Below are 16973 nucleotides of genomic sequence, written 5' to 3'. Positions count from 1 at the left end.
AATTTCCAAATAAACAGGTATAAATATCTACTTACTTCTATTTTGCTGTGTGTTTTTTTTTAGATTAAGTCTCACTGCTGCCGGGTGCGCCGGAAGTATTTGCTTTTGTGTTGTTATCTGAGCGTTGATGGAGCGTTCAGCTTCCCTTGCACCGGAGCATTGTGAGTGAAAGAGGATACATCATCAGACGTCTAGTGTGTGCTAACTACGTGAAGAGCGTGAAGAGTGTCACGTGAGTGTGAACGGACACAGTTACAGTTTGAGCGCTTTCCCAAGTTGAACTGGTTTGGATCACTCTCATTTCATCAGTCCATAAAACCTTAGAAAAATCAGTCTTGAGATATTTCTTGGCCCAGTCTTGACGTTTCAGCTTGTGTGTCTTGTTCAGTGGTGGTCGTCTTTCAGCCTTTCTTACCTTGGCCATGTCTCTGAGTATTGCACACCTTGTGCTTTTGGGCACTCCAGTGATGTTGCAGCTCTGAAATATGGCCAAACTGGTGGCAAGTGGCATCTTGGCAGCTGCACGCTTGACTTTTCTCAGTTCATAGGCAGTTATTTTGCGCCTTGATTTTTCCAACACTTCTTGCGACCCTGTTGACTATTTTGAATGAAACGCTTGATTGTTCGATGATCACGCTTCAGAAGCTTTGCAATTTTAAGAGTGCTGCATCCCTCTGCAAGATATCTCACTATTTTTGACTTTTCTGAGCCTGTCAAGTCCTTCTTTTGACCCATTTTGCCAAAGGAAAGGAAGTTGCCTAATAATTATGCACACCTGATATAGGGTGTTGATGTCATTAGACCACACCCCTTCTCATTACATAGATGCACATCACCTAATATGCTTAATTGGTAGTAGGCTTTCGAGCCTATACAGCTTGGAGTAAGACAACATGCATAAAGAGGATGATGTGGTCAAAATACTAATTTGCCTAATAATTCTGCACTCCCTGTATTTAATAGCTATTGTACCTAGTTAAAATAAATTGAAATTTGCCTGTAAAATAAAAATAAATCCTAAATTAGCTACAATATAATTATTAGTTATATTGTAGCTATATTAGGGTTTATTTTATAGGTAAGTATTTAGTTTTAAATAGGATTAATTTAGTTCATAATATAAATATTATTTAGATTTATTTAATTAATATTTAAGTTAGGGGGTGTTAGGGTTAGTGTAAGACTTAGGGGTTAATAATTTTATTACAGTGGCGGCGGTGTAGTGGGGGGCAGGATAGGGGTTAATAAATGTATTATAGTGGTGACGGTGTAGGGGGGGCAGGATAGGGGTTAATAAATTTAATAGGTTGTGGCGGGGTCCGGGAGCGGCGGTTTAGGGGTTAATACATATATTATCGTTGCGGCGGGGTCAGGGAGCAGCGGTTTAGGGGTTAATACATATATTATAGTTGCGGCTGGGTCAGGGAGCGGCGGTTTAGGGGTTAATACATATATTATAGCTTGCGGTGGGCTCCGGGAGCGGCAGTTTAGGGGGTAAACACTTTATTTACTTGCGGCGGTGTAGGGGGGACAGATTAGGGGTGTTTAGATTCAGGGTACATGTTAGGGTGTTAGGTGCAGACATCTCCCATAGGAATCAATGGGATGTCGGGCAGCAGCGAACATGAACTTTCGCTATGGTCAGACTCCCATTGATTCCTATGGGATCCGCCGCCTCCAGGGCGGCGGATTGAAAACCAGGTACGCTGGGCCGTAAAAGTGCCGAGCGTACCTGCTAGTTTTTTGATAACTAGCAAAAGTAGTCAGATTGTGCCGACATCTTTAGTGACGTAAGCATCGATCTGTGTCAGACTGAGTCTGGCGGATCGAAGCTTACGTCACAAAATTCTACTTTTGCCGGTATCTAGGGCTTGATAACTAAGGCGAATCAGCCTCGCCACAAATATGCTGCGGAATTCCAGCGTATTTGAGGTTGACGGCTTGATAACTACCCCCCAATGACGCTAATATTTTTGCTCTCCACTTGAAATCTGTGCCAAAGTGTTTAATTATGTAGAGTAAAACACATTACAATACTTTAGTATTGTCTGCTTTTATCGTAGTCTGAAAGTCAGGGTTTATTATTAAAAATTTTTTTTTAGAGGAAAATGGTCTATGATCAGGTTTATATGTATGTGTATGTATTTGTGTGTGCATTTATACAGTGTTTCAAAACAAAACCCTATTTTTCGCTAATATTTTTGCACTCCACTTGCAATCTGTGCCAAAGTGTTTAATTATGTATTGTACTTTTACCATAGTCCTGAAAAAGGCTGTAGTGGTTCTTATCTGCTATCAAAATCTATATTTCTGTGTTTCCAATGATATTCAGAACCTTGTTTCTCTTACATGCTGCACAGTAATAGTTTTATATGTGCAATTTTTTTTTATAAAAAATAAGTAATTATGTGTAGCTAAAGCATTATAGTAAACTGAGTTACGACAGCTATTCCACAGTATTTCACTATCTCTTGTGAACATCTATCCTATTTTTTTTACCAAAAAAATAATTTTTGCTCTCTATACCTGTGTGTATACAATAGGTTTTCCCTATGTTTTAATGTATTTAGATAATTAAGGTTTTGGCATTCCGTTACGCCAAATGTCTTAATAATAATGAAAAGATACAGAAAGAGGAAAGAGAGAGAAAAGAGAGAGAAAGGAGAGAGAAGAAAGAGGAGGGAGAAGACAGACAGTAGAAAGAGGGGAGGGAGAGGGTAAGAGAGGACAGAGAAAGGGGAGAAAAAGTGAGATATACAAGAGGGAAAAGGTAGAGATTGGAGATAGGATACAGAGATCGGCTTAAGAAGAGAGAAAGAGGGAGAGTCGGAGAGACAAAAAAAGAGATTGAGGGGCCCATTTATCAAGCTCCGTACGGAGCTTGTGGGCCTGTGTGATTGGCCGCGAGTCTGCAGGGGGTGGCGTTGCACCAGCAGCTCTTGTGAGCTGCTGGTGCAATGCTGAATACGGCGAGCATATTGCTCTCCATATTCAGCGAGGTCTGGCAGACCTGATCCACACTGTCGGATCAGTCCGCCAGACTTTGATAAATTTGGGCCATAGTGGGAAATAGACAAGGAGAGAGAGAGGATGCAGAGAAAAGATAGAGTTGACTGGAGAGAATGGATAGAGAAGGGAGAAATGAGTGATACGAGAGAATGGAGAGAGGAAGGAGTATGAGGAGGGAAGAGAGATGGATAAGAGAGACAGGTGAGTAGAGAAGTACAGTGGGGGAGAGAATAAAGAGAAAGGGGAGAGAGAAGAGGGAAAGATTGAAAAGAGAGTATAAAATGAAGAGAGAAGGGAATGAAGAGGAAGAGAGAGGGGGAGAGACAGTGAGAGAGTGAAGAGAAAGGGGAAGGGAGAGCAAAGGAGAGGAGTGACAGAGAAAAAAGACGGCAGGGTGTGAGAGAGAAGAAAGTAAAGAGAGAGAGAGACAAGAGGAAGTGAGAAGAGTGGGGTAGAGTAAGAGCGAGAGTATAAGAAATGTTACCAGCATCTTATCACCTCTAGTTGCAGAGGTTAAAAATATGAATTTTGCTGTGAGCTGCAGGGAGGGAACCTAGGAGATACTTGAGGATAACTAGACTGATTGCAGCTCCCCTGTCCCTCTCATATGTTCATTGCTGCCTGTGTACTCCTACCCCCTGATTACATGAAGGCTGACAGCCCCGCACTGGGGCAGGCAGAAGGTGGAGGAAAGAGAGAAGCCTGCACTTGATAGCAGCAAGAGAACATTGCATCTTAGAGGTTCCAAGGGTTAAAATATCAGGCAGTGCTAGAAAGAAGCTGGTTGGATGGGGCTGCTATACTACAAAAAACTAACTGTCCCAGGGACAAAAAAACAGAAAATAAATAGTGCAGATTTGATATTCCCATATGCGAGGCCCCACCATGAGTGAGGCCTTAGGCGGTCGCCTATTTAGCCTAACACTAGGGCTGCCTATGTTGCTAAATGATGCCAAGAGTCTAGTGATCCTTTGCACTATTTCCTTTCCATAAGGAGCTTACCTTGCAGCTGTATTTTATCTTTTTGCTGGTAGTCACATAGAGAAATTCAAAGACCGATTAATATTTTACTGTTATGTCTGGAGGTTCAGAGTTATAGTACAGACAGACAGAAATATGCAGGGCTTTAATGCATTGCATGCTGCTTCCATATAGGATGAAATTATTCATACAAATATTTAATAAAGTGTGACTAAGAAAAAGCTTTAAAATGTAACATTGTAACGTATTTGATGTATAGTCTAATTGTGATGCCCGTTTTGTTTTTGTTATTGAAATATCATTATAATCAACAATAAATTAACCCCTTGATTGCTAGAGAGTGCAAGAACACATTGTCATCTCCATTGTGTTGGTAGCTTCATATATTAAGTATTTTTGTATAATTATATCCTTAGTAACTTCAGTTAGAACATGCAACTTTAAAAACTTTACAAAAACTTCTGTTATGAAATTCTTCTTTTATTATTCAGAAGTGGATGGTTAATGTGACCACAAGCTTGCGGTTTCAGTTTGAGACCTCTGGTTAAAAATAAAAAGTTGCCCCAATTGCCCCCAAAATAAAGAGGACAGTACATTAACATGTACAATAAATATGACCATTTTTATTTTTAAATAAACTGCACAATGCAGTTATAAGGGGTTAAAGTGAGGGGATGTGTGGTAAAGGCACCTAAAGTGCCTTTACATGTGGGTCAATGGGGTACTGTGTTTTCTCTATAACTATAAATGTATATGCTTATATACAGGTACATATATATTTATGTGTTAATACGTGTACAGATATATTTATTTATTGCTGCCCAATGCTGCACGATTTGCCCCCTATGCTGCATTAGGAGGTTTGCTGTGGTTGCAGGCATGAAAACAATCTGATCTCTGGTTAATTTTATAAGCGCTAATTGCTACCGCAATCAGATTAGCCAATAACAAGAGGCAAATATGTGCAGCCACCAGTCAGCAGCTAGCACCCAGTAATGCATTGCTGCTCCTGACCCTACTTAAGTATACTTTTCAACAAAGGATACCAAGAGAATAAAGCAAATTAGATAACTGAAGTAAAAGTGATAGGTGTTTAAAGGGACAGTCTACTTGAAAATGTTTATTGTTTAAAAATATAGATAATCCCTTAATTACCCATTACCCAGTTTTGCATAACCAACACAGTAATATTAATATACTTTGTATCTCTGTGATTACCTTGTATCTAAACCTCTGTAGATTTCCCACTTATCTCAGTTCTTTTGACATACTAACATTATAGCCAATCAGTGCTGACTCATAAGTAACTCCATGGGAGTGAGCACAATGTTATCTATATGGCACACATGAACTAGCGCTGTCTAACTGTAAAAAACTATCAAAATGCACAGAAGTAAGAAGCAGCCTTTAATGGCTTTGAAGTTAGCATATGAGCCTAGGTTTAGTTTTCAACAAAGAATACCAAGAGAACAAAGCAAATTTGATGGTAAAAGTAAATTGCAAAGTTGTCTGAAATTGCATACCCTCTCTCAATCATGAAAGTGTAATTTTGACTAGACTTTGCCTTTAAAATATTACAAAATTAAAGGACTCAGAATAGCTGAAAATATTTGCTATGTATAAATAACTGGATAAAAAAAAGGGAGCAACGTGTTGTAGTAAATGGATCATACTGAGGTTGGACAAAAGTAAATAGTGTGGTCCCTACGGATCTGTCTGGGTCCTGTTCCTTTAAATATTTTTATAAATGATTTGTAGGACGGATTAAATAGCAACATTTACAAAGCTGTGTAAAGTGATTAGGTCAGCACAGGATGTAATTGCTTTGCAAGGGGATTTACAAAAATTGGAGGAATGGTCTGGTAAATGGCAAATGAGATTTAATATTGGTAAACGCAAGGTTCTACATTTTTAAATAAAAAATATGCAGCCTCCCTATTATTGAAATAGGACTCGACTTAGCAGAACAGAGGAGGAAAGGATTTTAATTTACTTATAGTTAACAGGCTAAAATTGAGTGTGCAATAAATGGCAGCGGCTTCTAAGGCTAATAAGATACTAGCATGTCTTAAAAGAGGCGTAGATGAATGGGAAGAATGCATAATTCTGTTACTGTATAAATCCCTGGTAAGACCTACCCTTGAGTATGGAGTGTAGTTCTGGGGAACAATTTTAAAAATGGACAGTGCTGAATAGGCCACAAAATGAATAAGGGGAATGCTGGATTTAAACTATGAAGAGATATTTGCTAAATTAGGTCTGTTTACTATATAATAAAAGGACTTGAGAGGTGATATCATTACTTTATATGAATATATTCAAGGTCCATATACAGAGTTTGCAGAAGAGCTGTTTATTCCAAGGGGTCAATTTATTATTGGCTGAATTGGGCTAATTCATCCTATTTCTGTGTGAGCCTTTAGGCTCGCCGGAAACAGGAGTTAAGAAGCAGCAGTCTATAGACCACTGCTCCATAACTAATACACCACTTCTGAGGCTGTGTACATCAATCTGCCCGATCCTATACGATCATACTATTGGCCATGAATTTTCAGGGGGCGGTATTGCACAAGCAGTTCCCCAGAAATTAGCATATGAGCTTACCTAGGTTTAGCTTCCAACAAAGAATTCCAAGAGAACAAAGCAAATTTGAATAATAAAAGTAAACTGGAAAGTTTTTTAAAATGGCATGTCCTATCTGAATCATAAAAGTTTAATTTTTATTAGACTGTCCCTTTAAAAGCCCAATATTTTCAACTTGTTTCATATATAATGGTATGGAATTCAATAGAATCTGAGCAACAGAACATGAATCAAGAAAAGTTACCTCTACTGCAGTTGGTCTTAAAAGAAAATAGACAGTGTTTTAAAAACGTTTAGAAAGCTTTACATAGAGGTGAATTAAATTTGAATAAAGGAGATACCCTTTAAGTAATAAATATATTAAAGTCACTTTTTGCTTTGAAACTAAAAAAAAAACTTGTGATTGAAATTAAAGTTAAGGTGGAATTGACATGCAAAGGCTCGCCGGAAACAGTACTTATGAAGCAGTGGACTAAAGACAGCTGCTTCATAACATGTCCGCTGCCTCTGAGGCTGCGGTCTTCAATCCACCCGATCCTATACGATCGGGCTGATTGACACCCACTGCTTGTGCAATGATAAATGCTGATAGTGTATGCTGTCGGCATTCAGCGATGTCTATCGAACATGATACGCTACAGCGTATCACGTCGGACAGACATTGGTAAATCTACCCCAAAGTCTTTACAGACTTTATCAGATTTGTCATATATCTTAGGTACAGCCATATTAACTGAAACATTAATTTCAGATCTGTGAGAAGCAGTATACTGAAACATATGTGCAGAGGCAGGTGGCATAGAAGCATTTACATTTTAAAACAGCAGTAGTTGCAATTAGCTTCATATCTATTGTCTGCAATTGAGCTCTATGGTTTCCAAGCACTTGTCACTGCTCTTACAACTTTGAGCTCTACAATGCATGACCAGTGTATAGTGTCATATTTCAACAGTGCCCTTGAATTTTCTTGGTATTGCAACCACTGGTTATTAAAATAATAATAATAGAGGTTAGACCTCCCCCCCCCACACACACACACACACACAAAACAATATCTGTAACAGTAGTTTTATCAAATATTGAGATGTATGAAAATTGTAGATGCAAGCAGGTAATAGAATGAGGATGCAAGTGAAGTGACTTCAAAGTATATGAGTAGTCCAGTAGATGGCAAACAGGGTAAATGGAACAAGACTTACTGCAAGGCTGTAGCATACTGTTGTAGATTGTTAAGAAGCATAGTTCAGCAAGAAAAGTATGATAAAACAGGGGGAATTCATTCAGACAGAGGAAACATTTGTAATAGTATATAATAAATTCAGTCAAGTATTCATGCAGGAACATTCACAGGAATTCAAACAAGGTTAAAGCAGTGTCCAGAAGTCAGACTAGAAAAAACAGTGTCATTAATGGGTATTCTAGCTAAAGCAGAGTTGTTATCAAAACGCAGGTCAAGAGGCATCAGGGGTTCCTGAACACAAGTCAACAAAATGATAATCACACCAGAATACAGACAGTTCAGCTGCGGAATCTGTTGGCGCTCTACAAATAACCTATAATAATAACAATAATAATAATAATAATAATAATAATAAAATGACCTAGAAAAGTGGATGAGAATAAATATTAAACAATGTACTAAGCAACACCGGTGTTCAGTTTTGAATTCACTACACAAGACAAAAAAACTGTCATGAACTGCAGATTCATATACAGTGTCTGTGATTAGGAAAACAAAGAGTAACAAAGTATTGAGTTTTCGAGCCTATATAGGATTAACAGCAGTAGCGGACTGGCTGGTACAATCTTAATAATGAGCCCATAGCAGCAGGGGGTCCAGCAGATATTGGGTATAGCAATATTTCAGAAGTGATTTAATTATTACTGTACATAATAGACATCTCCCAATTCAAGACTTGGTTGGCTGTCACATCCACCTACTCCCCTCAGTTAAACAAAGATCAACCCAATTGGAAGACATCTCACCCATAGTATCCCTTTGGTTACGATCCTCCACCCAGAGGAGACCCCCAAAAACCAGATCACTGAATAATTCTCTAAAATGGAGGTTTGAATTGTACTATTGTTGTTAGAGATGGGTGTGCTGATGAAAACAGGAATTTAAATGTAATATTTGTCACTTCATATGGTATTGGGATTATTTGTGATAAAGTTAATTGCAGCAGTGGGGTTTTATTCAGTGAAAGTAGAGTTCAGGCAGATGGGTAATTAAACTCTTTGGTGGCATATGCTAAAACTGACAAATCCAGGGGGGTTTAGAAGATCCCTCAGTAATTAGACGTTTAAATGCAACTATTTTATATAGTTGCCAGTTCTTATTGCTGTGGGATTAAAACCTATGTCAAATATATGACATATAGCACCAGTTAAGGTTGACTTTAGCCTTACACACCAGTCAGTAGAGATTGTGCTTCCATTGATATGGAACATATAATTACCATTTGATGACCTCATATAAAGGGTTTGATTTATGAAAGCCTTTGGCAGGCACACCTTACGACTGCAGGTTCTCACAATAGAACATGCAGTCCGTATTTAACAAGCAGCGGTCCTCAGACCGCTGCTTTCCTAACCTTTCGCCACCTCTTAGTTGGCAAATTTCAATCTCCCAGCTCTCGTCCGACCGGGGAGATTGACAGCTCCTGCCTGCGTGTGATTGGCTTGCGCGGGCAGGGGGCGGGATTGCACGCAAGCACAAAATAGCGTTCCTGTGCAATGCTGAATTCCGGCAGCGGAATTCAGCCAGTCAGAGGCGAGCTGTGGTAGACAGGAGCACGTATGTGCGCCCCTGTCCGCCACAGCTTGATAAATCAACCCCAAAGTGTAGGTAACCATAAAAATGTAACAACTGCTGGTAAGGGGGGGGTTTGTGTTTTTTTTTGTTAATATTTTTGCATTGATACTGAAAGAATAAGAAGTCTCCCAACAGGTTCCAGTTATTACTACTAAAGTTACAAACTCTATTGTAAACTGGTTTTAAAGGGACATAATAGTGTGACAGTAAAATGTTCTACTAAGGTACAACATTTAAGATCACACTACTTCATGCCTCTCACTGTTTGTTTAACCCCCATAAAACCGTTAACCATATAGTTAAAGCCAACTGCAGCAACACAATGACACTCCTAAGTTGTACTCGGGCAAGTGATTAGAAGCTATGTACATATACCCCTACTGATTGGCTTACTGGCCATGTCCATCAGTTTTGGTAGATCTAAACAAGAAGGGCGAAAATAGAGAAAACATGTAGAAACATGGAGTGCAGAATCTGAGAATTTTTCTATTAAAATTAAAATGGTAAAAACCTATTTTTATGTGATGTCAAAATGCATCTGTATATATTACAAATATATCTAATATACGGTCAGGTCAATACATGGTGAAATACTCAAAATAAAGCTTTTGGAGGTAGGATTTTGCATTGATGTTACAATTTAACACCAAACCACCAATACATGTTTAAAAATACAATTATGTTATAACTCTTAAATCTTTCCTAACCCCCAGTGTAGGCTGAAGGTCTATATGCACCTCAGTCTAACAAGTGATTATAGCCCAAAGCACATGTTTGTATCTAGAGAGCTTTTGGTACCTGAAAAAAGATCCAATGGTATGATATAAAACCACAAAGTTTATTCAAAATAGTTAAAACACACACATCATCACAGGAACAGGGTAACAGACAGCTCTTAGTACCTATCAGCCAATGAGCAATAAGAGGAAGTACAAGAAAATCCAAACTGTTTACCCCATTAAAGGGTAATCTTCATAAAATAATTTAAGAAAGTTAAATAGCATACTTGCTAACTGTCCCAATTTCCCTGTCCCACGGTGTGACATACCGGGTTAACCTACCCTGCAACAGTCACCAGTTTGTCTCAGAAAAGGTTAACAGACCCTTTCCACCTTAACCAGTTTATCATAGACTAGCCACTCCAGGCAAGCCTGTGATTTTGTTTGGTGGGTGCAATGGTTAACAAACACTCTCTACTCTGCACTAGACCTAAAAATGTCCCAACTCTACTTTAATGCCACCCAAACTTAACTTCCCTTATGCTGCCACCACCTTCAGATTATTATACGGGAAACCCTAAAGAAAAACCCAGACTGACAGATTAAAAATCCCAAAACACAATTTGGCAAAAATCAATCTAAAAAACACAGTACTGTTATTAGCAGCCTCTGTAACATGATTCAAATATTAGACAAAGGCAAAAACTTAATAAAGGAACATTTACTATGAACAAAAAAAGGGTTACAGTGCATTTATATGAAAAATAAAGTTAAACAAAAAAACACCAAGCAAATAAGTATTTAAAAATAAAAAAATATAATTTATACTTACCTGATAAATTAATTTCTTTCATGGTGGTGAGAGTCCATGATCCCTTACTCCTGGGACTTATACTCCTGGCCATTAGGAGGAGGCCAAGATACCAAATTCCCAGAGCCCTCCCACCTTACTGGAAACTAGTCTAAGCTAGAAAAGAAGTAGGAAGAAAATAAGAGCAATAAAAAGGAACAGATAAATTAGAGATGCATACTCAAACTGGCGCTAGAAAAAAATATTCCCAATAGGAAAAAAATTGGGTGGGGGGTCGTGGACTCACCATCATGAAATAAATTAATTTATCAGGTAAGCATGAATTATATTTCTTTCATAAATGTGGTGAGAGTCCACAACCCATTACTCCTGGAAACTAATGCCCAAGATGTGGAGTCCATGAGTAATTTGGGCAAGACCAGACTTATACTATTCCTAATAAATTGGATGAATAGCATTGTTCTTTTAAGTTTATCATGTAGAAAACATATATACAATCATCTTAAATGCCCAGAAAAAAGCTGCCTGAAAGATTTATGTACCATAAGCTGCTTCAGAAGAAGCAAAAAACATCAAAATGGTAGAATTTAAAAAAATTGTTAGGAAGACCGAAAAACTGCTCTGCCCATGAAGTAGCAACTGATCTGGTAAAATGGGCAGTAACCCATTTGGAAGGAAACTGACCCGCCTCCAAGTAAGTTTTTGAAAAAAAAGCCTAAAAGAGTCTAATGAAACGACAATAGCCTTCTGAAACTTTCTATAACCAGAAAAACAAATAAGCTAAAAGATTGTAAAAAACTCCATAGTAGCCTGCAAAAAAAACCTTTAAAACACTGACCACATCCAAATAATGGAGAAGCTCCTCCTTAGAATTCTTTGGATTAGGACAAAAAGAGAGAACAATCATCCCATGATTGAAGTTAACAAAAGAAATTACCTTGGGCAAAAGGTCTGACTTAGTTCTCAAAACTTTGTTATCCTAAAGAAAAAAAAACAAGATAAGAATGCTCACCACAAAGAACAGACAAATCAGAAACGTTTCTAGAAGACTAAAATAGCCAAAAGAAACAAAACCTTCCTGAACAAAAACTGAATATCCAAAAAATGGAGAAGTATAAACAGGAGGAAACTGCAAAATTCTGAAAACCAAATAAAATTCCATGGAGAAGAAATTGGTTAATCAAAGGGTTAATCAGAACCTAGGCCTTGATAAATTTCAGAATATTCAGTAAACTTCTTGTGAAACAAGACAGAGAGAGTAGAGATCAGACCCTTTAAGGAACTAGTGGATAAACCCTTATATAAGCCATCCTTAAGAAATTAAAAAAAAAAATGGAATTCTAAAGGAGTGACAACTGAACCCATGTTCCACATACCAGGAAACAAAAACACAAATATTGTGATAAATATTCCTAGTCACAGGTTTACAGGCCTGAACAAAAATGACAGAATCAGAAAAAACTCTGGGGCCGATTTATCAAGGGCCGAATGGCTCCTGATGCCCTTCAGGCTCGCCGGAAACAGCAGTTAAGAAGCAGCGGTCTTAAGATCGCTGCTCCTTAATTCATCTGCCGCCTCTGAGGTGGCAGAAAGCAATCAACCCAATCAGATAAAATCAGGTTGATTGACACCCCCTGCTAGAGGCCAATCTCCAGGGAGCGGCATTGCACAAGCAGTTCACCAGAACTGCTTGTGCAATGTTAAATACCAACAGCGTATGCTTTCGGCATTCAGCGATGTTGGATGGACATAATTCACTACACCGAATCATGTCCACCCACCATTTGGTAAATAGGCCCCTTTGTCTTAAAACTAAGAGTTCTATCTCCCAGCCATCAAGTTTAGAGATTTAAACACCTGATAAAAAACAGACCTTGAGACAGAAAGTCGTAATGCAAAGAAGAAGCCATGAAGGACAACTGGACATCTGCACCAGATCTACAAACTCTTGGTATCGGAACAAGAGATGGAAAAAAGTAATTCAGACAAAACAACCACGGAGCTACTAGAGCATCCATAAACTCCACCTGAGGATCCCTGAACTTTACAAAACATCTGGTCAGTTAAAAGTAAAAAATGCTCAATTGGTACTAAGGGGCCCAAAGTGTGCCAAGAAAATATCTCCCACACCATTAAACCACCATTAGATCACCACCACCATCAACATGTTATGCATTCAGAGATGGTATTCTGCATACCTTGGTTGTAACGAGTGGTTATTTGAGTTACTGTTACCTTTCTATCATCTCAAAGCAGTCTGCCCATTATCCTCTGAGCTCTGACATCAACAAGGCATTTTCATCCACACAACTGCTGCTCACTGGATATTTTCTCTTTTTCGGACCATTCTCTGTAAACCCTAGAGATGGTTGTGCATGAAAATTCCAGTAGATCAGCAGTTTTTAAAATATTTAGACCAGCCCACCTGGCACCAACAACCAAACATTCAAAGTCACTTAAATTCCCTTTCTATTCTGATGCTCGGTTTGAACTTCAGCAAGTCGTCTTCGCCACGTCTAGATGCCTAAATGCATTGAGTTGCTGCCATGTGATTGGCTGATTAGCAATTTGTGTTACCAAGCAATTAAACAGGTGTACCTTTTTTTTTACCAGATTTATCCTTTTTCTTGACCGCTCAGGGTAGGCAACTTCTTAGTGGATCAACAATGGACTAAGCAACAGAAATGCCCTCAGCAATTGTGATGACATAAAATTTTGGATCAGCTCTGCACCTCTCGGCTTATGTCCCGCAAAGATCGCTCCAGCAAGAGGGGAAGATGCCAAATTGATAGCTCAGTCACGCTGATACCTCTTCTTCGGAGGTGGCTTATTTTGGCAATATTAAAGCTCTTATAACCCCTTCAACATGGCAGACAACTTATCCCATACCCTTATCATCGGCACGCTCAAGTCTTTCGAATGGATGATGTATGTGTGCTATGAGAACCTACTTTACTCATTGTGCTTAGAGCCTGCAGGCAGTGATGCTAGCCTAAAGGGACCCGAGACGGCATTACCTTGCTGTAGTACTCCTATTGCCTACCCGGTCCCGACTCAGCCTGACCGTACTATTGTTCCTGCCGTAGTTCTGAATGAGCCACTGCTTTTGTCTGGGTAGCGAATATTCCATGGTGGGGGACTGTGTCCTGCATAAGTCAGATTGATCAATGGATGTGAGGCAGTCAGAACCTAAGCTTTATCCCCGGCTACCACGATTCCCTACAACCACCCGGCTGGTGACTAGTGACTTTGATCACCCTACTTCAGCACTTCATTTCCGGAGCCGCAACTTACCTTACATCTGGGCCCGTGCAACTGATCCCATACTGCCTCAATCTAGAATTGGCATCAGCTGATCTCTCATGCAGTATAGCCTGCTTTCTGTATAAATCTAGCACTCTCGATCAGAAGCAGCCCTTTACACTGCCGGGACAGTAGTCACTAGTACCACAACCCAGCAACATATGGAATCCCTTGTTCCAGAGACCTCTCCATTTTACAACCCTGTAAGGACATTAGAGTGTAATGCATGTCAGACGGCGACACTCACCTCGCTCCTATATGTTTCTGCCAATAGCCTTTACCGTATAGACAGTAGAGCACCCACAACTATCGCTCCAGCTCCTTTCCTCAACATTTGATCTCTTGTCTTTAGGAGTTTAATGTGATTTATATATGTTCTAAAGTGTTATTTGTACATTTTTAACAAACCTAGTTGAGTGCTTACTATATTGAGATAATGGATTTATAATTGTTCACCCTGCATAGATTAGTTCTAACACTCTCTCACCCAAATGTTTAGTTTTGGTACACCATGGGCAGGGTGGGGTCTACAGTACAGTAACTACTCTATGTTTGAAGATGGCGCAATAGTAAATACTTACTGTAAAGCATATCAAGTCTCTCCTGTGGTGTAGGCCTCCATTATGCTCTGCAAAGGGACAAATTAATTTATTACATAGCATAGGGTCTTACACTCTTTTCAGTCTAGTAAATGGTCCCATAGCATACAGGTCTCCCATTTATATATATGTGTACTGCAAAGTCCCTTATTTACAATAGCTTAGCTTAATCTCCTCATAGACCTGAGAGACATTTCAACCACTTGAGAGAATCCCTGTTTTATATGCATAGTCTCTAATCCTAGGCTGTCTTATGTATATGGTAGCAGAATCCATGGCTATACCACTTTAACCCTTCATAATATAGGCTTGTAATCATATAGCTGCATTTTTGTCGAAAGGTTCCTCTATGAGCAAGTATTTCCTCAATGTTTTAATACTGAATGACCTGTCTCATTTTTGTACCACCATTTGCTGTGCTGGGGATGGGAGATGATGTGTTACCTTTAACTTTGGTAGGCCTTGCAATGTTAGCTGATCACACTATTTCCTATTTTAACCCCATAGGGGCCTAGTTATCAAGCCGTCAACCTCAAATACGCTGGAATTCCGCAGCGTATTTATGGCGAGGCTGATACGCCTTAGTTATCAAAGGCTCAAGACCGGCAAAAGTAGAATTTTGTGACGTAAGCTTCGATCCGCCGGACTCAGTCCGACACAGATCGATTCTTACATCACTCCAGATGTTCCGCACACAAGTGCGGCACATTCTCACTACTTTTGCTAGTTATAAAAAAACTAGCAGGTACGCTCGGCACTTTTCCGGCCCAGCGTACCTGGTTTTCAAACCGCCACCCTGGAGGCGGCGCATCCCATAGGAATCAATGGGAGTCTGACCATAGCGAAAGTACAAGTTCGCTGCTGACAGACATCCCATTGATTCCTATGGGAGCTGTCTACACCTAACACCCTAACATGTACCCCAAGTCTAAACACCACTAATCTGTCCCCCCCTACACCGTCGCAACTAAATAAAGTTATTACCCCCTAAACCGCCGCTCCCGGAGCCCACCGCAAGCTACTCTATACATATTAACCCCTAAACCGCTGCTCCCTGACCCCGCCGCAACTATAATAAATGTATTAACCCCTAAACCGCCGCTCCCTGAACCCGCCGCAACCTATATTAAATGTATTAACCCCTATCCTGCCCCCCCTACACCGTCGCCACCTATAATAAATTTAATAACCCCTAATCTGCCCCCCCTACACCGTCGCCACCTATAATAAATTTATTAACCCCTATCCTGCCCCCCACTACGCCGCCGCCACTGTAATAAAATTATTAACCCCTAAACCTAAGTCTAACCCTAACCCTAACGCCCCCCTAACTTAAATATTAATTAAATAAATCTAAATAAATTAACTCTTATTAACTAAATGAATCCTATTTAAAACTAAATACTTACCTTTAAAATAAACCCTAATATAGCTACAATATAAATAATAATTATATTCTAGCTATCTTAGGATTTATTTTTATTTTACAGGTACCTTTCAATTTATTTAAACTAGGTACAATAGCTATTAAATAGTTATTAACTATTTAATAGCTTACCTAACTAAAATAAAGAGAAATGTACCTGTAAAATAAATCCTAACCTAAGTTACAATTACACCATACACTACACTATACTTTAATTAATTATTCCTATTTAAAAATAAATACTTACCTGTAAAATAAACCCTAAGATAGCTACAATATAATTAATAATTATATTGTAGCTATCTTAGGATTTATATTTATTTTACAGGTAACTTTGTATTTATTTTAGCTAGTTAGAATAGTTATTAAATAGTTATTAACTATTTAATAACTACCTAGCTAAAAGAAATACAAAATTACCTGTAAAATAAATCCTAACCTAAGTTACAATTAAACCTAATACTACACTATCATTAAATTAATTAAATAAACTACCTACAAATAACTACAATTAAATACAATTACATCAACTAACTAAAGTACAAAAAATAAAAAAAGCTAAGTTACAAAAAAAATAAAAAAAGTTACAAACATGTTAAAAATATTAAAACAATTTTAAGCTACTTACACCTAATCTAAGCCCCCTAATAAAATAACAAACCCCCCAAAATAAAAAAAATGCCCTACCCTATTGTAAATTAAATAAAGTTCAAAGCTCTTTTACCTT

Source organism: Bombina bombina, chromosome 8, assembly GCF_027579735.1.
Source record: "Bombina bombina isolate aBomBom1 chromosome 8, aBomBom1.pri, whole genome shotgun sequence".
Classification (NCBI taxonomy): domain Eukaryota; kingdom Metazoa; phylum Chordata; class Amphibia; order Anura; family Bombinatoridae; genus Bombina; species Bombina bombina.
The sequence above is the reverse complement of the archived record's forward strand: the minus strand, read 5'-3'. Positions refer to the sequence as shown.